This window comes from Tenrec ecaudatus, chromosome 3, assembly GCF_050624435.1.
Source record: "Tenrec ecaudatus isolate mTenEca1 chromosome 3, mTenEca1.hap1, whole genome shotgun sequence".
Lineage (NCBI taxonomy): Eukaryota > Metazoa > Chordata > Mammalia > Afrosoricida > Tenrecidae > Tenrec > Tenrec ecaudatus.
The window spans coordinates 51,487,809-51,512,331 of record NC_134532.1 but is presented as its reverse complement, the minus strand read 5'-3'; positions in this window follow the sequence as shown (position 1 = coordinate 51,512,331).

Below are 24,523 nucleotides of genomic sequence, written 5' to 3'. Positions count from 1 at the left end.
CCTTGACAGACAGTGGTGCTTTGTGTCACACTGCATGGTGCATGTTGTACACTTGTTCTGGGGAAACGCTGTGCTTCCATCGAGTCACAGTAGACTTGACAGTGACCAGAAGCACAGTGGTCTTCATTTAGATAATCTTATTAGCAATTGTCGTTCCTGTTGTTTAAATATCTTCAATTTTTCTGGGTTACCTGTTTGTGATCACTCAGCACATTCAATGATTTATTATGTGTTCCATGGAATTTCATTATAATCCTCCCAGAATTCGCTCTTTCTTCCTAATAACAGACCCCTTGTCTCCACATTTCAAGCTTAACTATGAATAGCAGTCTGTTTTCCATATTCTAGAGACAATACTGTGTGCATGTCAGCATTTTTAAAGATAATATTTCATATTTTAAAACTATTTTCAATACAATGAGTTAACCTCACTTCAGTTCACAGTCTTCAACATTTATTACCTAACCTTTGTGTGAACATAATGAATATACAAGAGAAGCAATAGTCTTTGGCATTCTAAGTGCTTCCATTTAAACATAGGGTAAGTCCAAACTGAGCCTAGTCACAAAGTAGAACAATATGCTCTGACACAAGAAAATCATATAGTCAAAATAAGGTTTTTTTTGTCTTTTTGGAATTCCAAATATGAATATCATAACGGCAGGTGAAAGAGGATAACAAATGACCTTTCTGAGAATGTACACTCATATTGACATTGGTTCGGCTACCATTTCTGATATGGAAATAGGTCCAACTCCCTGAACACAACCTTTGAGGAAATCTATGTAATAATGAATACCATAAAAGGATCCCAAGGCTGAAGAGTTGTGAAATTCATTATGTCAATGGTTGTGTAACAGACCTTCTCTGGGGGATGATTAATGACTTCACCCGCATTATAAATACACATACGACACACCACACTACTTCAGTTAATGAAAAGGTTTGGCTGACAAGATCAACTCTGGGACTCTACAAAAATGAAATAAAGTTGAAACACACATGAGGCAGAGTAAGGCTTTGCTTCTGGTGAAGACAAGAATCCCAATGAACATTGTCAAGCATTAGGAAAAAAAAGTCGCAGAGTGCCATACTTCACATCTGCCATAAGGAACATCTGTATATTTCCAAGCAGTAGTCAAATTCCAAACTTGGGAAGTAGGAAGAATATAAATCACAAGATATGAGTCCATGCTTCCTGTGGTGAATGCTTCCACTTATGCCGCTAGGTATTTAAATCACACATGAATACCAACATGGGCATATTCATGATTTCTGTTAAGCCTGTCACCTAAATTTCCAAAAAGTGAAATAAGTAACAAGAATCCTGTAGACGTGTGAAATAACTTAATGTCTTTTTAACAAAGTGAAATATGTATTGTGAACTTTACCTGGTTTGGGTGTGTGTACATGCTCAGGTGCTAACTCTATATCAGGAGAAGCATCTTTGATAGCCTAAAAGGAAATTAAAACAAAGAGTATTAACAAATAAGGTAAACAACCTGTAGTCTTAACTTAAGATAAAAATGTGGAAGTTTTATATAAAATTATTACCTTCAGATGCATAGATTTCATCATGGAACCTAAAGGGCACAAAGGACATAATCAACTGGGTGAAAATATGGCAAAAACTTGTCACACACAGGTATGAGGAATGACGATCAAGCTGAATCCTCATACTGGGCCATAGCAATGTGTAACTTGTATGTTTGGGAGTGGCTGTTTAGTTCATTGGTAGAAAAAGAAACATAAACAAACCTGAATCCATCTGGAAATACTGAAGAAATCATAGGAACATAGGATAAGTAAACATGGCAAGAAGATTTAAAAAGAGAGATTCTGGTTTTAATCACAGCAACTGAAAGCAAAAGTGTCCCTAAGTCAATGTGGGCATGCTGATTGATGGAGACAAAGGTGCTCTCTAAGCTGAGGAGCACATCATGACCCTGAGAAAAAGGGCGACAAATATAGTGGGCGTATGAAAACTAAGCTAACGGTACAGTTAGGGAAAGATGGCATAGCTGAAGGGCACAAGTGAGAGTGAACACTTAATGAACACAGACATAATCTTACCCACCCAAAGCCCACTGCCATGGAGTCAAGTCTGACTCATAGCAAGAGGATCCCCAAGGCTGGACACGATTCTGGGCACAGTTAACCCGATGTTTCTCCTGTGGTGCAGCTAGTGGCTTTAGGACTTCCAGATAAACCTCTGACGGGCTGAAATTTACTCCACAGTGCCACCAGGGCTCTGTAGGCTTACTTACAGGACTAGTTAAATTTAGCCCATTAAATCTACATAAAGTAAAACACATTGGATGCAATGAATCGAGAAAATGCAGAGAGTAGCAGTGTACAAAAGGATTAGCCCTATATCACTATTCAGCGCTACAGCATCATTTATAATTAAGAATATCTGAAAACTATTTATTCAGTGTTGTTATTTTTTTCTGTTTCTATGGATTGATTCAAACTCATAGGGAACCTAAAGCCAGGACATAAGAGGGATTTCACGTTGTAATTGTTTGTTTACAGATTTATACGACTTGTGACTGTGGTGGCACTGATGGCTTCCAATTGCTCACCAGCCAATTAGCAGCCAGCATTTTGAGGCCCTGTGAAACAAGGGCTCCTGTTATCATTGAAAACAAAGATGTGCGTATTATAAGGCGATAGAGGACATCGTTAACGCAGAGCACGCGACCTCCATATCGAAGTTTCAAGGATTCTCTGTAAATGGACAGCAGCACTGAGAATGATGCAAACTGACAGGAAGTCATTCAGCATTTCTCTTCATGAGCTGTGAGTCTGTTTACAACGGAATACATTAGTATTTAAGCACCTAATTTCAGACAAAAGCAATTGAGAAATCAGTAGTACTGTGTCCCTGTGGGCCATCTATGAAACTCTACCTAATGTGCGCCTCCAGTCCCAGAGTTTGACAATTTACTCACCGTTTAGCATGTACTCTCAAGTATATATCTGCTTTCTGCTACCCTACAAGAAAGAACGCCTCCAAACAGTCCTTGAAATCTACTTGCTGCTTTGGTAGGATGAAGAAAGGAAATACCTAGGAAAACACTGGTTGGGTTGTAGGTTACGTAAGAGAAGTCAACCCAAAGCGAAGTTTGCACAAAATGATTCTGGAAAGTCAGAAGTAGGCTGAAGCCAAGAGACTCTCTGATTGACTTCTCTGTGCTTGTTTACCTTTTCTGCTCTTTGGTACTTCTGATCTCTCTGCTTTATCCATGTTGTGGACCGTTGTGTCTTCTGTTACAAGTAGAACTTCAATATTGTCTCTTCCCTTTTCTTCTAAGGTCATCCTTCTACATTTTGTAGAGGTTGCCTGATTTGTGGTCTGTGATGGTGGCTTAAATGGATCTTGATCATCAACGTCGAGTTTCCTGGTACGTTCCTGACTCACCCGGGGGGAACCAGAGTCTGGAATATCGGAAGATACAATGTTCATTTACAAGAAGGTAAATAATAACATAAATGTGACCAGCTTAGATAAACAGAAATCATGCTTGAATGTAGCAGTCTCTTGTCTCCCTCTCCTTGACAGACAGTGGTGCTTTGTGTCACACTGCATGGTGCATGTTGTACACTTGTTCTGGGGAAACGCTGTGCTTCCATCGAGTCACAGTAGACTTGACAGTGACCAGAAGCACAGTGGTCTTCATTTAGATAATCTTATTAGCAATTGTCGTTCCTGTTGTTTAAATATCTTCAATTTTTCTGGGTTACCTGTTTGTGATCACTCAGCACATTCAATGATTTATTATGTGTTCCATGGAATTTCATTATAATCCTCCCAGAATTCGCTCTTTCTTCCTAATAACAGACCCCTTGTCTCCACATTTCAAGCTTAACTATGAATAGCAGTCTGTTTTCCATATTCTAGAGACAATACTGTGTGCATGTCAGCATTTTTAAAGATAATATTTCATATTTTAAAACTATTTTCAATACAATGAGTTAACCTCACTTCAGTTCACAGTCTTCAACATTTATTACCTAACCTTTGTGTGAACATAATGAATATACAAGAGAAGCAATAGTCTTTGGCATTCTAAGTGCTTCCATTTAAACATAGGGTAAGTCCAAACTGAGCCTAGTCACAAAGTAGAACAATATGCTCTGACACAAGAAAATCATATAGTCAAAATAAGGTTTTTTTTGTCTTTTTGGAATTCCAAATATGAATATCATAACGGCAGGTGAAAGAGGATAACAAATGACCTTTCTGAGAATGTACACTCATATTGACATTGGTTCGGCTACCATTTCTGATATGGAAATAGGTCCAACTCCCTGAACACAACCTTTGAGGAAATCTATGTAATAATGAATACCATAAAAGGATCCCAAGGCTGAAGAGTTGTGAAATTCATTATGTCAATGGTTGTGTAACAGACCTTCTCTGGGGGATGATTAATGACTTCACCCGCATTATAAATACACATACGACACACCACACTACTTCAGTTAATGAAAAGGTTTGGCTGACAAGATCAACTCTGGGACTCTACAAAAATGAAATAAAGTTGAAACACACATGAGGCAGAGTAAGGCTTTGCTTCTGGTGAAGACAAGAATCCCAATGAACATTGTCAAGCATTAGGAAAAAAAAGTCGCAGAGTGCCATACTTCACATCTGCCATAAGGAACATCTGTATATTTCCAAGCAGTAGTCAAATTCCAAACTTGGGAAGTAGGAAGAATATAAATCACAAGATATGAGTCCATGCTTCCTGTGGTGAATGCTTCCACTTATGCCGCTAGGTATTTAAATCACACATGAATACCAACATGGGCATATTCATGATTTCTGTTAAGCCTGTCACCTAAATTTCCAAAAAGTGAAATAAGTAACAAGAATCCTGTAGACGTGTGAAATAACTTAATGTCTTTTTAACAAAGTGAAATATGTATTGTGAACTTTACCTGGTTTGGGTGTGTGTACATGCTCAGGTGCTAACTCTATATCAGGAGAAGCATCTTTGATAGCCTAAAAGGAAATTAAAACAAAGAGTATTAACAAATAAGGTAAACAACCTGTAGTCTTAACTTAAGATAAAAATGTGGAAGTTTTATATAAAATTATTACCTTCAGATGCATAGATTTCATCATGGAACCTAAAGGGCACAAAGGACATAATCAACTGGGTGAAAATATGGCAAAAACTTGTCACACACAGGTATGAGGAATGACGATCAAGCTGAATCCTCATACTGGGCCATAGCAATGTGTAACTTGTATGTTTGGGAGTGGCTGTTTAGTTCATTGGTAGAAAAAGAAACATAAACAAACCTGAATCCATCTGGAAATACTGAAGAAATCATAGGAACATAGGATAAGTAAACATGGCAAGAAGATTTAAAAAGAGAGATTCTGGTTTTAATCACAGCAACTGAAAGCAAAAGTGTCCCTAAGTCAATGTGGGCATGCTGATTGATGGAGACAAAGGTGCTCTCTAAGCTGAGGAGCACATCATGACCCTGAGAAAAAGGGCGACAAATATAGTGGGCGTATGAAAACTAAGCTAACGGTACAGTTAGGGAAAGATGGCATAGCTGAAGGGCACAAGTGAGAGTGAACACTTAATGAACACAGACATAATCTTACCCACCCAAAGCCCACTGCCATGGAGTCAAGTCTGACTCATAGCAAGAGGATCCCCAAGGCTGGACACGATTCTGGGCACAGTTAACCCGATGTTTCTCCTGTGGTGCAGCTAGTGGATTTAGGACTTCCAGATAAACCTCTGACGGGCTGAAATTTACTCCACAGTGCCACCAGGGCTCTGTAGGCTTACTTACAGGACTAGTTAAATTTAGCCCATTAAATCTACAAAAAGTAAAACACATTGGATGCAATGAATCGAGAAAATGCAGAGAGTAGCAGTGTACAAAAGGATTAGCCCTATATCACTATTCAGCGCTACAGCATCATTTATAATTAAGAATATCTGAAAACTATTTATTCAGTGTTGTTATTTTTTTCTGTTTCTATGGATTGATTCAAACTCATAGGGAACCTAAAGCCAGGACATAAGAGGGATTTCACGTTGTAATTGTTTGTTTACAGATTTATACGACTTGTGACTGTGGTGGCACTGATGGCTTCCAATTGCTCACCAGCCAATTAGCAGCCAGCATTTTGAGGCCCTGTGAAACAAGGGCTCCTGTTATCATTGAAAACAAAGATGTGCGTATTATAAGGCGATAGAGGACATCGTTAACGCAGAGCACGCGACCTCCATATCGAAGTTTCAAGGATTCTCTGTAAATGGACAGCAGCACTGAGAATGATGCAAACTGACAGGAAGTCATTCAGCATTTCTCTTCATGAGCTGTGAGTCTGTTTACAACGGAATACATTAGTATTTAAGCACCTAATTTCAGACAAAAGCAATTGAGAAATCAGTAGTACTGTGTCCCTGTGGGCCATCTATGAAACTCTACCTAATGTGCGCCTCCAGTCCCAGAGTTTGACAATTTACCCACCGTTTAGCATGTACTCTCAAGTATATATCTGCTTTCTGCTACCCTACAAGAAAGAACGCCGCCAAACAGTCCTTGAAATCTACTTGCTGCTTTGGTAGGATGAAGAAAGGAAATACCTAGGAAAAGACTGGTTGGGTTGTAGGTTACGTAAGAGAAGTCAACCCAAAGCGAAGTTTGCACAAAATGATTCTGGAAAGTCAGAAGTAGGCTGAAGCCAAGAGACTCTCTGATTGACTTCTCTGTGCTTGTTTACCTTTTCTGCTCTTTGGTACTTCTGATCTCTCTGCTTTATCCATGTTGTGGACCGTTGTGTCTTCTGTTACAAGTAGAACTTCAATATTGTCTCTTCCCTTTTCTTCTAAGGTCATCCTTCTACATTTTGTAGAGGTTGCCTGATTTGTGGTCTGTGATGGTGGCTTAAATGGATCTTGATCATCAACGTCGAGTTTCCTGGTACGTTCCTGACTCACCCGGGGGGAACCAGAGTCTGGAATATCGGAAGATACAATGTTCATTTACAAGAAGGTAAATAATAACATAAATGTGACCAGCTTAGATAAACAGAAATCATGCTTGAATGTAGCAGTCTCTTGTCTCCCTCTCCTTGACAGACAGTGGTGCTTTGTGTCACACTGCATGGTGCATGTTGTACACTTGTTCTGGGGAAACGCTGTGCTTCCATCGAGTCACAGTAGACTTGACAGTGACCAGAAGCACAGTGGTCTTCATTTAGATAATCTTATTAGCAATTGTCGTTCCTGTTGTTTAAATATCTTCAATTTTTCTGGGTTACCTGTTTGTGATCACTCAGCACATTCAATGATTTATTTTGTGTTCCATGGAATTTCATTATAATCCTCCCAGAATTCGCTCTTTCTTCCTAATAACAGACCCCTTGTCTCCACATTTCAAGCTTAACTATGAATAGCAGTCTGTTTTCTATATTCTAGAGACAATGCTGTGTGCATGTCAGCATTTTTGAAGATAATATTTCATATTTTAAAACTATTTTCAATACAATGAGTTAACCTCACTTCAGTTCACAGTCTTCAACATTTATTACCTAACCTTTGTGTGAACATAATGAATATACAAGAGAAGCAATAGTCTTTGGCATTCTAAGTGCTTCCATTTAAACATAGGGTAAGTCCAAACTGAGCCTAGTCACAAAGTAGAACAATATGCTCTGACACAAGAAAATCATATAGTCAAAAAAAGGTTTTTTTTGTCTTTTTGGAATTCCAAATATGAATATCATAACGGCAGGTGAAAGAGGATAACAAATGACCTTTCTGAGAATGTACACTCATATTGACATGGGTTCGGCTACCATTTCTGATATGGAAATAGGTCCAACTCCCTGAACACAACCTTTGAGGAAATCTATGTAATAATGAATACCATAAAAGGATCCCAAGGCTGAAGAGTTGTGAAATTCATTATGTCAATGGTTGTGTAACAGACCTTCTCTGGGGGATGATTAATGACTTCACCCGCATTATAAATACACATACGACACACCACACTACTTCAGTTAATGAAAAGATTTGGCTGACAAGATCAACTCTGGGACTCTACAAAAATGAAATAAAGTTGAAACACACATGAGGCAGAGTAAGGCTTTGCTTCTGGTGAAGACAAGAATCCCAATGAACATTGTCAAGCATTAGGAAAAAAAAGTCGCAGAGTGCCATACTTCACATCTGCCATAAGGAACATCTGTATATTTCCAAGCAGTAGTCAAATTCCAAACTTGGGAAGTAGGAAGAATATAAATCACAAGATATGAGTCCATGCTTCCTGTGGTGAATGCTTCCACTTATGCCGCTAGGTATTTAAATCACACATGAATACCAACATGGGCATATTCATGATTTCTGTTAAGCCTGTCACCTAAATTTCCAAAAAGTGAAATAAGTAACAAGAATCCTGTAGACGTGTGAAATAACTTAATGTCTTTTTAACAATGTGAAATATGTATTGTGAACTTTACCTGGTTTGGGTGTGTGTACATGCTCAGGTGCTAACTCTATATCAGGAGAAGCATCTTTGATAGCCTAAAAGGAAATTAAAACAAAGAGTATTAACAAAGAAGGTAAACAACCTGTAGTCTTAACTTAAGATAAAAATGTGGAAGTTTTATATAAAATTATTACCTTCAGATGCATAGATTTCATCATAGAACCTAAAGGGCACAAAGGACATAATCAACTGGGTGAAAATACGGCAAAAACTGGTCACACACAGGCATGAGGAATGAAGATCAAGCTGAATCCTCATACTGGGCCATAGCAATGTGTAACTTGTATGTTTGGGAGTGGCTGTTTAGTTCATTGGTAGAAAAAGAAACATAAACAAACCTGAATCCATCTGGAAATACTGAAGAAATCATAGGAACATAGGATAAGTAAACATGGCAAGAAGATTTAAAAAGAGAGATTCTGGTTTTAATCACAGCAACTGAAAGCAAAAGTGTCCCTAAGTCAATGTGGGCATGCTGATTGATGGATACAAAGGTGCTCTCTAAGCTGAGGAGCACATCATGACCCTGAGAAAAAGGGCGACAAATATAGTGGGCGTATGAAAACTAAGCTAACGGTACAGTTAGGGAAAGATGGCATAGCTGAAGGGCACAAGTGAGAGTGAACACTTAATGAACACAGACATAATCTTACCCACCCAAAGCCCACTGCCATGGAGTCAAGTCTGACTCATAGCAAGAGGATCCCCAAGGCTGGACACGATTCTGGGCACAGTAAACCCGATGTTTCTCCTGTGGTGCAGCTAGTGGCTTTAGGACTTCCAGATAAACCTCTGACAGGCTGAAATTTACTCCACAGTGCCACCAGGGCTCTGTAGGCTTACTTACAGGACTAGTTAAATTTAGCCCATTAAATCTACAAAAAGTAAAACACATTGGATGCAATGAATCGAGAAAATGCAGAGAGTAGCAGTGTACAAAAGGATTAGCCCTATATCACTATTCAGCGCTACAGCATCATTTATAATTAAGAATATCTGAAAACTATTTATTCAGTGTTGTTATTTTTTTCTGTTTCTATGGATTGATTCAAACTCATAGGGAACCTAAAGCCAGGACATAAGAGGGATTTCACGTTGTAATTGTTTGTTTACAGATTTATACGACTTGTGTCTGTGGTGGCACTGATGGCTTCCAATTGCTCACCAGCCAATTAGCAGCCAGCACTTTAAGGCCCTGTGAAACAAGGGCTCCTGTTATCATTGAAAACAAAGATGTGCGTATTATAAGGCGATAGAGGACATCTTTAACGCAGAGCACGCGACCTCCATATCGAAGTTTCAAGGATTCTCTGTAAATGGACAGCAGCATTGAGAACGATGCAAACTGACAGGAAGTCATTCAGCATTTCTCTTCATAAGCTGTGAGTCTGTTTACAACGGAATACATTAGTATTTAAGCACCTAATTTCAGACAAAAGCAATTGAGAAATCAGTAGTACTGTGTCCCTGTGGGCCATCTATAAAACTCTACCTAATGTGCGCCTCCAGTCCCAGAGTTTGACAATTTACCCACCGTTTAGCATGTACTCTCAAGTATATATCTGCTTTCTGCTACCCTACAAGAAAGAACGCCTCCAAACAGTCCTTGAAATCTACTTGCTGCTTTGGTAGGATGAAGAAAGGAAATACCTAGGAAAAGACTGGTTGGGTTGTAGGTTACGTAAGAGAAGTCAACCCAAAGCGAAGTTTGCACAAAATGATTCTGGAAAGTCAGAAGTAGGCTGAAGCCAAGAGACTCTCTGATTGACTTCTCTGTGCTTGTTTACCTTTTCTGCTCTTTGGTACTTCTGATCTCTCTGCTTTATCCATGTTGTGGACCGTTGTGTCTTCTGTTACAAGTAGAACTTCAATATTGTCTCTTCCCTTTTCTTCTAAGGTCATCCTTCTACATTTTGTAGAGGTTGCCTGATTTGTGGTCTGTGATGGTGGCTTAAATGGATCTTGATCATCAACGTCGAGTTTCCTGGTACGTTCCTGACTCACCCGGGGGGAACCAGAGTCTGGAATATCGGGAGATACAATGTTCATTTACAAGAAGGTAAATAATAACATAAATGTGACCAGCTTAGATAAACAGAAATCATGCTTGAATGTAGCAGTCTCTTGTCTCCCTCTCCTTGACAGACAGTGGTGCTTTGTGTCACACTGCATGGGGCATGTTGTACACTTGTTCTGGGGAAACGCTGTGCTTCCATCGAGTCACAGTAGACTTGACAGTGACCAGAAGCACAGTGCTCTTCATTTAGATAATCTTATTAGCAATTGTCGTTCCTGTTGTTTAAATATCTTCAATTTTTCTGGGTTACCTGTTTGTGATCACTCAGCACATTCAATGATTTATTTTGTGTTCCATGGAATTTCATTATAATCCTCCCAGAATTCGCTCTTTCTTCCTAATAACAGACCCCTTGTCTCCACATTTCAAGCTTAACTATGAATAGCAGTCTGTTTTCTATATTCTAGAGACAATACTGTGTGCATGTCAGCATTTTTGAAGATAATATTTCATATTTTAAAACTATTTTCAATACAATGAGTTAACCTCACTTCAGTTCACAGTCTTCAACATTTATTACCTAACCTTTGTGTGAACATAATGAATATACAAGAGAAGCAATAGTCTTTGGCATTCTAAGTGCTTCCATTTAAACATAGGGTAAGTCCAAACTGAGCCTAGTCACAAAGTAGAACAATATGCTCTGACACAAGAAAATCATATAGTCAAAAAAAGGTTTTTTTTGTCTTTTTGGAATTCCAAATATGAATATCATAACGGCAGGTGAAAGAGGATAACAAATGACATTTCTGAGAATGTACACTCATATTGACATTGGTTCGGCTACCATTTCTGATACGGAAATAGGTCCAACTCCCTGAACACAACCTTTGAGGAAATCTATGTAATAATGAATACCATAAAAGGATCCCAAGGCTGAAGAGTTGTGAAATTCATTATGTCAATGGTTGTGTAACAGACCTTCTCTGGGGGATGATTAATGACTTCACCCGCATTATAAATACACATACAACACACCACACTACTTCAGTTAATGAAAAGATTTGGCTGACAAGATCAACTCTGGGACTCTACAAAAATGAAATAAAGTTGAAACACACATGAGGCAGAGTAAGGCTTTGCTTCTGGTGAAGACAAGAATCCCAATGAACATTGTCAAGCATTAGGAAAAAAAAGTCGCAGAGTGCCATACTTCACATCTGCCATAAGGAACATCTGTATATTTCCAAGCAGTAGTCAAATTCCAAACTTGGGAAGTAGGAAGAATATAAATCACAAGATATGAGTCCATGCTTCCTGTGGTGAATGCTTCCACTTATGCCGCTAGGTATTTAAATCACACATGAATACCAACATGGGCATATTCATGATTTCTGTTAAGCCTGTCACCTAAATTTCCAAAAAGTGAAATAAGTAACAAGAATCCTGTAGACGTGTGAAATAACTTAATGTCTTTTTAACAAAGTGAAATATGTATTGTGAACTTTACCTGGTTTGGGTGTGTGTACATGCTCAGGTGCTAACTCTATATCAGGAGAAGCATCTTTGATAGCCAAAAAGGAAATTAAAACAAAGAGTATTAACAAATAAGGTAAACAACCTGTAGTCTTAACTTAAGATAAAAATGTGGAAGTTTTATATAAAATTATTACCTTCAGATGCATAGATTTCATCATAGAACCTAAAGGGCACAAAGGACATAATCAACTGGGTGAAAATACGGCAAAAACTGGTCACACACAGGCATGAGGAATGACGATCAAGCTGAATCCTCATACTGGGCCATAGCAATGTGTAACTTGTATGTTTGGGAGTGGCTGTTTAGTTCATTGGTAGAAAAAGAAACATAAACAAACCTGAATCCATCTGGAAATACTGAAGAAATCATAGGAACATAGGATAAGTAAACATGGCAAGAAGATTTAAAAAGAGAGATTCTGGTTTTAATCACAGCAACTGAAAGCAAAAGTGTCCCTAAGTCAATGTGGGCATGCTGATTAATGGAGACAAAGGTGCTCTCTAAGCTGAGGAGCACATCATGACCCTGAGAAAAAGGGCGACAAATATAGTGGGCGTATGAAAACTAAGCTAACGGTACAGTTAGGGAAAGATGGCATAGCTGAAGGGCACAAGTGAGAGTGAACACTTAATGAACACAGACATAATCTTACCCACCCAAAGCCCACTGCCATGGAGTCAAGTCTGACTCATAGCAAGAGGATCCCCAAGGCTGGACACGATTCTGGGCACAGTTAACCCGATGTTTCTCCTGTGGTGCAGCTAGTGGCTTTAGGACTTCCAGATAAACCTCTGACGGGCTGAAATTTACTCCACAGTGCCACCAGGGCTCTGTAGGCTTACTTACAGGACTAGTTAAATTTAGCCCATTAAATCTACAAAAAGTAAAACACATTGGATGCAATGAATCGAGAAAATGCAGAGAGTAGCAGTGTACAAAAGGATTAGCCCTATATCACTATTCAGCGCTACAGCATCATTTATAATTAAGAATATCTGAAAACTATTTATTCAGTGTTGTTATTTTTTTCTGTTTCTATGGATTGATTCAAACTCATAGGGAACCTAAAGCCAGGACATAAGAGGGATTTCACGTTGTAATTGTTTGTTTACAGATTTATACGACTTGTGACTGTGGTGGCACTGATGGCTTCCAATTGCTCACCAGCCAATTAGCAGCCAGCATTTTGAGGCCCTGTGAAACAAGGGCTCCTGTTATCATTGAAAACAAAGATGTGCGTATTATAAGGCGATAGAGGACATCGTTAACGCAGAGCACGCGACCTCCATATCGAAGTTTCAAGGATTCTCTGTAAATGGACAGCAGCATTGAGAATGATGCAAACTGACAGGAAGTCATTCAGCATTTCTCTTCATGAGCTGTGAGTCTGTTTACAACGGAATACATTAGTATTTAAGCACCTAATTTCAGACAAAAGCAATTGAGAAATCAGTAGTACTGTGTCCCTGTGGGCCATCTATGAAACTCTACCTAATGTGCGCCTCCAGTCCCAGAGTTTGACAATTTACCCACCGTTTAGCATGTACTCTCAAGTATATATCTGCTTTCTGCTACCCTACAAGAAAGAACGCCTCCAAACAGTCCTTGAAATCTACTTGCTGCTTTGGTAGGATGAAGAAAGGAAATACCTAGGAAAAGACTGGTTGGGTTGTAGGTTACGTAAGAGAAGTCAACCCAAAGCGAAGTTTGCACAAAATGATTCTGGAAAGTCAGAAGTAGGCTGAAGCCAAGAGACTCTCTGATTGACTTCTCTGTGCTTGTTTACCTTTTCTGCTCTTTGGTACTTCTGATCTCTCTGCTTTATCCATGTTGTGGACCGTTGTGTCTTCTGTTACAAGTAGAACTTCAATATTGTCTCTTCCCTTTTCTTCTAAGGTCATCCTTCTACATTTTGTAGAGGTTGCCTGATTTGTGGTCTGTGATGGTGGCTTAAATGGATCTTGATCATCAACGTCGAGTTTCCTGGTACGTTCCTGACTCACCCGGGGGGAACCAGAGTCTGGAATATCGGGAGATACAATGTTCATTTACAAGAAGGTAAATAATAACATAAATGTGACCAGCTTAGATAAACAGAAATCATGCTTGAATGTAGCAGTCTCTTGTCTCCCTCTCCTTGACAGACAGTGGTGCTTTGTGTCACACTGCATGGGGCATGTTGTACACTTGTTCTGGGGAAACGCTGTGCTTCCATCGAGTCACAGTAGACTTGACAGTGACCAGAAGCACAGTGGTCTTCATTTAGATAATCTTATTAGCAATTGTCGTTCCTGTTGTTTAAATATCTTCAATTTTTCTGGGTTACCTGTTTGTGATCACTCAGCACATTCAATGATTTATTTTGTGTTCCATGGAATTTCATTATAATCCTCCCAGAATTCGCTCTTTCTTCCTAATAACAGACCCCTTGTCTCCACATTTCAAGCTTAACTATGAATAGCAGTCTGTTTTCTATATTCTAGAGACAATACTGTGTGCATGTCAGCATTTTTGAAGATAATATTTCATATTTTAAAACTATTTTCAATACAATGAGTTAACCTCACTTCAGTTCACAGTCTTCAACATTTATTACCTAACCTTTGTGTGAACATAATGAATATACAAGAGAAGCAATAGTCTTTGGCATTCTAAGTGCTTCCATTTAAACATAGGGTAAGTCCAAACTGAGCCTAGTCCCAAAGTAGAACAATATGCTCTGACACAAGAAAATCATATAGTCAAAATAAGGTTTTTTTTGTCTTTTTGGAATTCCAAATATGAATATCATAACGGCAGGTGAAAGAGGATAACAAATGACATTTCTGAGAATGTACACTCATATTGACATGGGTTCGGCTACCATTTCTGATACGGAAATAGGTCCAACTCCCTGAACACAACCTTTGAGGAAATCTATGTAATAATGAATACCATAAAAGGATCCCAAGGCTGAAGAGTTGTGAAATTCATTATGTCAATGGTTGTGTAACAGACTTTCTCTGGGGGATGATTAATGACTTCACCCGCATTATAAATACACATACGACACACCACACTACTTCAGTTAATGAAAAGATTTGGCTGACAAGATCAACTCTGGGACTCTACAAAAATGAAATAAAGTTGAAACACACATGAGGCAGAGTAAGGCTTTGCTTCTGGTGAAGACAAGAATCCCAATGAACATTGTCAAGGATTAGGAAAAAAAGTCACAGAGTGCCATACTTCACATCTGCCATAAGGAACATCTGTATATTTCCAAGCAGTAGTCAAATTCCAAACTTGGGAAGTAGGAAGAATATAAATCACAAGATATGAGTCCATGCTTCCTGTGGTGAATGCTTCCACTTATGCCGCTAGGTATTTAAATCACACATGAATACCAACATGGGCATATTCATGATTTCTGTTAAGCCTGTCACCTAAATTTCCAAAAAGTGAAATAAGTAACAAGAATCCTGTAGACGTGTGAAATAACTTAATGTCTTTTTAACAAAGTGAAATATGTATTGTGAACTTTACCTGGTTTGGGTGTGTGTACATGCTCAGGTGCTAACTCTATATCAGGAGAAGCATCTTTGATAGCCTAAAAGGAAATTAAAACAAAGAGTATTAACAAATAAGGTAAACAACCTGTAGTCTTAACTTAAGATAAAAATGTGGAAGTTTTATATAAAATTATTACCTTCAGATGCATAGATTTCATCATGGAACCTAAAGGGCACAAAGGACATAATCAACTGGGTGAAAATATGGCAAAAACTGGTCACACACAGGTATGAGGAATGACGATCAAGCTGAATCCTCATACTGGGCCATAGCAATGTGTAACTTGTATGTTTGGGAGTGGCTGTTTAGTTCATTGGTAGAAAAAGAAACATAAACAAACCTGAATCCATCTGGAAATACTGAAGAAATCATAGGAACATAGGATAAGTAAACATGGCAAGAAGATTTAAAAAGAGAGATTCTGGTTTTAATCACAGCAACTGAAAGCAAAAGTGTCCCTAAGTCAATGTGGGCATGCTGATTGATGGAGACAAAGGTGCTCTCTAAGCTGAGGAGCACATCATGACCCTGAGAAAAAGGGCGACAAATATAGTGGGCGTATGAAAACTAAGCTAACGGTACAGTTAGGGAAAGATGGCATAGCTGAAGGGCACAAGTGAGAGTGAACACTTAATGAACACAGACATAATCTTACCCACCCAAAGCCCACTGCCATGGAGTCAAGTCTGACTCATAGCAAGAGGATCCCAAAGGCTGGACACGATTCTGGGCACAGTTAACCCGATGTTTCTCCTGTGGTGCAGCTAGTGGCTTTAGGACTTCCAGATAAACCTCTGACGGGCTGAAATTTACTCCACAGTGCCACCAGGGCTCTGTAGGCTTACTTACAGTACTAGTTAAATTTAGCCCATTAAATCTACATAAAGTAAAACACATTGGATGCAATGAATCGAGAAAATGCAGAGAGTAGCAGTGTACAAAAGGATTAGCCCTATATCACTATTCAGCGCTACAGCATCATTTATAATTAAGAATATCTGAAAACTATTTATTCAGTGTTGTTATTTTTTTCTGTTTCTATGGATTGATTCAAACTCATAGGGAACCTAAAGCCAGGACATAAGAGGGATTTCACGTTGTAATTGTTTGTTTACAGATTTATACGACTTGTGTCTGTGGTGGCACTGATGGCTTCCAATTGCTCACCAGCCAATTAGCAGCCAGCACTTTGAGCCCCTGTGAAACAAGGGCTCCTGTTATCATTGAAAACAAAGATGTGCGTATTATAAGGCGATAGAGGACATCGTTAACGCAGAGCACGCGACCTCCATATCGAAGTTTCAAGGATTCTCTGTAAATGGACAGCAGCATTGAGAATGATGCAAACTGACAGGAAGTCATTCAGCATTTCTCTTCATAAGCTGTGAGTCTGTTTACAACGGAATACATTAGTATTTAAGCACCTAATTTCAGACAAAAGCAATTGAGAAATCAGTAGTACTGTGTCCCTGTGGGCCATCTATGAAACTCTACCTAATGTGCGCCTCCAGTCCCAGAGTTTGACAATTTACCCACCGTTTAGCATGTACTCTCAAGTATATATCTGCTTTCTGCTACCCTACAAGAAAGAACGCCTCCAAACAGTCCTTGAAATCTACTTGCTGCTTTGGTAGGATGAAGAAAGGAAATACCTAGGAAAAGACTGGTTGGGTTGTAGGTTACGTAAGAGAAGTCAACCCAAAGCGAAGTTTGCACAAAATGATTCTGGAAAGTCAGAATTAGGCTGAAGCCAAGAGACTCTCTGATTGACTTCTCTGTGCTTGTTTACCTTTTCTGCTCTTTGGTACTTCTGATCTCTCTGCTTTATCCATGTTGTGGACCGTTGTGTCTTCTGTTACAAGTAGAACTTCAATATTGTCTCTTCCCTTTTCTTCTAAGGTCATCCTTCTACATTTTGTAGAGGTTGCCTGATTTGTGGTCTGTGATGGTGGCTTAAATGGATCTTGATCATCAACGTCGAGTTTCCTGGTACATTCCTGACTCACCCGGGGGGAACCAGAGTCTGGAATATCGGAAGATACAATGTTCATTTACAAGAAGGTAAATAATAACATAAATGTGACCAGCTTAGATAAACAGAAATCATGCTTGAATGTAGCAGTCTCTTGTCTCCCTCTCCTTGACAGACAGTGGTGCTTTGTGTCACACTGCATGGGGCATGTTGTACACTTGTTCTGGGGAAACGCTGTGCTTCCATCGAGTCACAGTAGACTTGACAGTGACCAGAAGCACAGTGGTCTTCATTTAGATAATCTTATTAGCAATTGTCGTTCCTGTTGTTTAAATATCTTCAATTTTTCTGGGTTACCTGTTTGTGATCACTCAGCACATTCAATGATTTATTTTGTGTTCCATGGAATTTCATTATAATCCTCCCAGAATTCGCTCTTTCTTCCTAATAACAGACCCCTTGTCTCCACATTTCAAGCTTAACTATGAATAGCAGTCTGTTTTCTATATTCTAGAGACAATACTGTGTGCATGTCAGCATTTTTGAAGATAATATTTCATATTTTAAAACTATTTTCAATACAATGAGTTAACCTCACTTCAGTTCACAGTCTTCAACATTTATTACCTAACCTTTGTGTGAGCATAATGAATATACAAGAGAAGCAATAGTCTTTGGCATTCTAAGTGCTTCCATTTAAACATAGGGTAAGTCCAAACTGAGCCTAGTCACAAAGTAGAACAATATGCTCTGACACAAGAAAATCATATAGTCAAAATAAGGTTTTTTTGTATTTTTGGAATTCCAAATATGAATATCATAACGGCAGGTGAAAGAGGATAACAAATGACATTTCTGAGAATGTACACTCATATTGACATGGGTTCGGCTACCATTTCTGATACGGAAATAGGTCCAACTCCCTGAACACAACCTTTGAGGAAATCTATGTAATAATGAATACCATAAAAGGATCCCAAGGCTGAAGACTTGTGAAATTCATTATGTCAATGGTTGTGTAACAGACCTTCTCTGGGGGATGATTAATGACTTCACCCGCATTATAAATACACATACGACACACCACACTACTTCAGTTAATGAAAAGATTTGGCTGACAAGATCAACTCTGGGACTCTACAAAAATGAAATAAAGTTGAAACACACATGAGGCAGAGTAAGGCTTTGCTTCTGGTGAAGACAAGAATCCCAATGAACATTGTCAAGCATTAGGAAAAAAAAGTCGCAGAGTGCCATACTTCACATCTGCCATAAGGAACATCTGTATATTTCCAAGCAGTAGTCAAATTCCAAACTTGGGAAGTAGGAAGAATATAAATCACAAGATATGAGTCCATGCTTCCTGTGGTGAATGCTTCCACTTATGCCGCTAGGTATTTAAATCACACATGAATACCAACATGGGCATATTCATGATTTCTGTTAAGCCTGTCACCTAAATTTCCAAAAAGTGAAATAAGTAACAAGAATCCTGTAGACGTGTGAAATAACTTAATGTCTTTTTAACAAAGTGAAATATGTATTGTGAACTTTACCTGGTTTGGGTGTGTGTACATGCTCAGGTGCTAACTCTATATCAGGAGAAGCATCTTTGATAGCCTAAAAGGAAATTAAAACAAAGAGTATTAACAAATAAGGTAAACAACCTGTAGTCTTAACTTAAGATAAAAATGTGGAAGTTTTATATAAAATTATTACCTTCAGATGCATAGATTTCATCATAGAACCTAAAGGGCACAAAGGACATAATCAACTGGGTGAAAATACGGCAAAAACTGGTCACACACAGGCATGAGGAATGACGATCAAGCTGAATCCTCATACTGGGCCATAGCAATGTGTAACTTGTATGTTTGGGAGTGGCTGTTTAGTTCATTGGTAGAAAAAGAAACATAAACAAACCTGAATCCATCTGGAAATACTGAAGAAATCATAGGAACATAGGATAAGTAAACATGGCAAGAAGATTTAAAAAGAGAGATTCTGGTTTTAATCACAGCAACTGAAAGCAAAAGTGTCCCTAAGTCAATGTGGGCATGCTGATTGATGGAGACAAAGGTGCTCTCTAAGCTGAGGAGCACATCATGACCCTGAGAAAAAGGGCGACAAATATAGTGGGTGTATGAAAACTAAGCTAACGGTACAGTTAGGGAAAGATGGCATAGCTGAAGGGCACAAGTGAGAGTGAACACTTAATGAACACAGACATAATCTTACCCACCCAAAGCCCACTGCCATGGAGTCAAGTCTGACTCATAGCAAGAGGATCCCCAAGGCTGGACACGATTCTGGGCACAGTTAACCCGATGTTTCTCCTGTGGTGCAGCTAGTGGCTTTAGGACTTCCAGATAAACCTCTGACGGGCTGAAATTTACTCCACAGTGCCACCAGGGCTCTGTAGGCTTACTTACAGTACTAGTTAAATTTAGCCCATTAAATCTACAAAAAGTAAAACACATTGGATGCAATGAATCGAGAAAATGCAGAGAGTAGCAGTGTACAAAAGGATTAGCCCTATATCACTATTCAGCGCTACAGCATCATTTATAATTAAGAATATCTGAAAACTATTTATTCAGTGTTGTTATTTTTTTCTGTTTCTATGGATTGATTCAAACTCATAGGGAACCTAAAGCCAGGACATAAGAGGGATTTCACGTTGTAATTGTTTGTTTACAGATTTATACGACTTGTGTCTGTGGTGGCACTGATGGCTTCCAATTGCTCACCAGCCAATTAGCAGCCAGCACTTTAAGGCCCTGTGAAACAAGGGCTCCTGTTATCATTGAAAACAAAGATGTGCGTATTATAAGGCGATAGAGGACATCGTTAACGCAGAGCACGCGACCTCCATATCGAAGTTTCAAGGATTCTCTGTAAATGGACAGCAGCATTGAGAACGATGCAAACTGACAGGAAGTCATTCAGCATTTCTCTTCATAAGCTGTGAGTCTGTTTACAACGGAATACATTAGTATTTAAGCACCTAATTTCAGACAAAAGCAATTGAGAAATCAGTAGTACTGTGTCCCTGTGGGCCATCTATAAAACTCTACCTAATGTGCACCTCCAGTCCCAGAGTTTGACAATTTACCCACCGTTTAGCATGTACTCTCAAGTATATATCTGCTTTCTGCTACCCTACAAGAAAGAACGCCTCCAAACAGTCCTTGAAATCTACTTGCTGCTTTGGTAGGATGAAGAAAGGAAATACCTAGGAAAAGACTGGTTGGGTTGTAGGTTACGTAAGAGAAGTCAACCCAAAGCGAAGTTTGCACAAAATGATTCTGGAAAGTCAGAAGTAGGCTGAAGCCAAGAGACTCTCTGATTGACTTCTCTGTGCTTGTTTACCTTTTCTGCTCTTTGGTACTTCTGATCTCTCTGCTTTATCCATGTTGTGGACCGTTGTGTCTTCTGTTACAAGTAGAACTTCAATATTGTCTCTTCCCTTTTCTTCTAAGGTCATCCTTCTACATTTTGTAGAGGTTGCCTGATTTGTGGTCTGTGATGGTGGCTTAAATGGATCTTGATCATCAACGTCGAGTTTCCTGGTACGTTCCTGACTCACCCGGGGGGAACCAGAGTCTGGAATATCGGAAGATACAATGTTCATTTACAAGAAGGTAAATAATAACATAAATGTGACCAGCTTAGATAAACAGAAATCATGCTTGAATGTAGCAGTCTCTTGTCTCCCTCTCCTTGACAGACAGTGGTGCTTTGTGTCACACTGCATGGGGCATGTTGTACACTTGTTCTGGGGAAACGCTGTGCTTCCATCGAGTCACAGTAGACTTGACAGTGACCAGAAGCACAGTGCTCTTCATTTAGATAATCTTATTAGCAATTGTCGTTCCTGTTGTTTAAATATCTTCAATTTTTCTGGGTTACCTGTTTGTGATCACTCAGCACATTCAATGATTTATTTTGTGTTCCATGGAATTTCATTATAATCCTCCCAGAATTCGCTCTTTCTTCCTAATAACAGACCCCTTGTCTCCACATTTCAAGCTTAACTATGAATAGCAGTCTGTTTTCTATATTCTAGAGACAATACTGTGTGCATGTCAGCATTTTTGAAGATAATATTTCATATTTTAAAACTATTTTCAATACAATGAGTTAACCTCACTTCAGTTCACAGTCTTCAACATTTATTACCTAACCTTTGTGTGAACATAATGAATATACAAGAGAAGCAATAGTCTTTGGCATTCTAAGTGCTTCCATTTAAACATAGGGTAAGTCCAAACTGAGCCTAGTCACAAAGTAGAACAATATGCTCTGACACAAGAAAATCATATAGTCAAAAAAAGGTTTTTTTTGTCTTTTTGGAATTCCAAATATGAATATCATAACGGCAGGTGAAAGAGGATAACAAATGACATTTCTGAGAATGTACACTCATATTGACATTGGTTCGGCTACCATTTCTGATATGGAAATAGGTCCAACTCCCTGAACACAACCTTTGAGGAAATCTATGTAATAATGAATACCATAAAAGGATCCCAAGGCTGAAGAGTTGTGAAATTCATTATGTCAATGGTTGTGTAACAGACCTTCTCTGGGGGATGATTAATGACTTCACCCGCATTATAAATACACATACGACACACCACACTACTTCAGTTAATGAAAAGATTTGGCTGACAAGATCAACTCTGGGACTCTACAAAAATGAAATAAAGTTGAAACACACATGAGGCAGAGTAAGGCTTTGCTTCTGGTGAAGACAAGAATCCCAATGAACATTGTCAAGCATTAGGAAAAAAAAGTCGCAGAGTGCCATACTTCACATCTGCCATAAGGAACATCTGTATATTTCCAAGCAGTAGTCAAATTCCAAACTTGGGAAGTAGGAAGAATATAAATCACAAGATATGAGTCCATGCTTCCTGTGGTGAATGCTTCCACTTATGCCGCTAGGTATTTAAATCACACATGAATACCAACATGGGCATATTCATGATTTCTGTTAAGCCTGTCACCTAAATTTCCAAAAAGTGAAATAAGTAACAAGAATCCTGTAGACGTGTGAAATAACTTAATGTCTTTTTAACAAAGTGAAATATGTATTGTGAACTTTACCTGGTTTGGGTGTGTGTACATGCTCAGGTGCTAACTCTATATCAGGAGAAGCATCTTTGATAGCCTAAAAGGAAATTAAAACAAAGAGTATTAACAAATAAGGTAAACAACCTGTAGTCTTAACTTAAGATAAAAATGTGGAAGTTTTATATAAAATTATTACCTTCAGATGCATAGATTTCATCATAGAACCTAAAGGGCACAAAGGACATAATCAACTGGGTGAAAATACGGCAAAAACTGGTCACACACAGGCATGAGGAATGAAGATCAAGCTGAATCCTCATACTGGGCCATAGCAATGTGTAACTTGTATGTTTGGGAGTGGCTGTTTAGTTCATTGGTAGAAAAAGAAACATAAACAAACCTGAATCCATCTGGAAATACTGAAGAAATCATAGGAACATAGGATAAGTAAACATGGCAAGAAGATTTAAAAAGAGAGATTCTGGTTTTAATCACAGCAACTGAAAGCAAAAGTGTCCCTAAGTCAATGTGGGCATGCTGATTGATGGAGACAAAGGTGCTCTCTAAGCTGAGGAGCACATCATGACCCTGAGAAAAAGGGCGACAAATATAGTGGGTGTATGAAAACTAAGCTAACGGTACAGTTAGGGAAAGATGGCATAGCTGAAGGGCACAAGTGAGAGTGAACACTTAATGAACACAGACATAATCTTACCCACCCAAAGCCCACTGCCATGGAGTCAAGTCTGACTCATAGCAAGAGGATCCCCAAGGCTGGACACGATTCTGGGCACAGTTAACCCGATGTTTCTCCTGTGGTGCAGCTAGTGGCTTTAGGACTTCCAGATAAACCTCTGACGGGCTGAAATTTACTCCACAGTGCCACCAGGGCTCTGTAGGCTTACTTACAGGACTAGTTAAATTTAGCCCATTAAATCTACATAAAGTAAAACACATTGGATGCAATGAATCGAGAAAATGCAGAGAGTAGCAGTGTACAAAAGGATTAGCCCTATATCACTATTCAGCGCTACAGCATCATTTATAATTAAGAATATCTGAAAACTATTTATTCAGTGTTGTTATTTTTTTCTGTTTCTATGGATTGATTCAAACTCATAGGGAACCTAAAGCCAGGACATAAGAGGGATTTCACGTTGTAATTGTTTGTTTACAGATTTATACGACTTGTGTCTGTGGTGGCACTGATGGCTTCCAATTGCTCACCAGCCAATTAGCAGCCAGCACTTTAAGGCCCTGTGAAACAAGGGCTCCTGTTATCATTGAAAACAAAGATGTGCGTATTATAAGGCGATAGAGGACATCGTTAACGCAGAGCACGCGACCTCCATATCGAAGTTTCAAGGATTCTCTGTAAATGGACAGCAGCATTGAGAACGATGCAAACTGACAGGAAGTCATTCAGCATTTCTCTTCATAAGCTGTGAGTCTGTTTACAACGGAATACATTAGTATTTAAGCACCTAATTTCAGACAAAAGCAATTGAGAAATCAGTAGTACTGTGTCCCTGTGGGCCATCTATAAAACTCTACCTAATGTGCACCTCCAGTCCCAGAGTTTGACAATTTACCCACCGTTTAGCATGTACTCTCAAGTATATATCTGCTTTCTGCTACCCTACAAGAAAGAACGCCTCCAAACAGTCCTTGAAATCTACTTGCTGCTTTGGTAGGATGAAGAAAGGAAATACCTAGGAAAAGACTGGTTGGGTTGTAGGTTACGTAAGAGAAGTCAACCCAAAGCGAAGTTTGCACAAAATGATTCTGGAAAGTCAGAAGTAGGCTGAAGCCAAGAGACTCTCTGATTGAC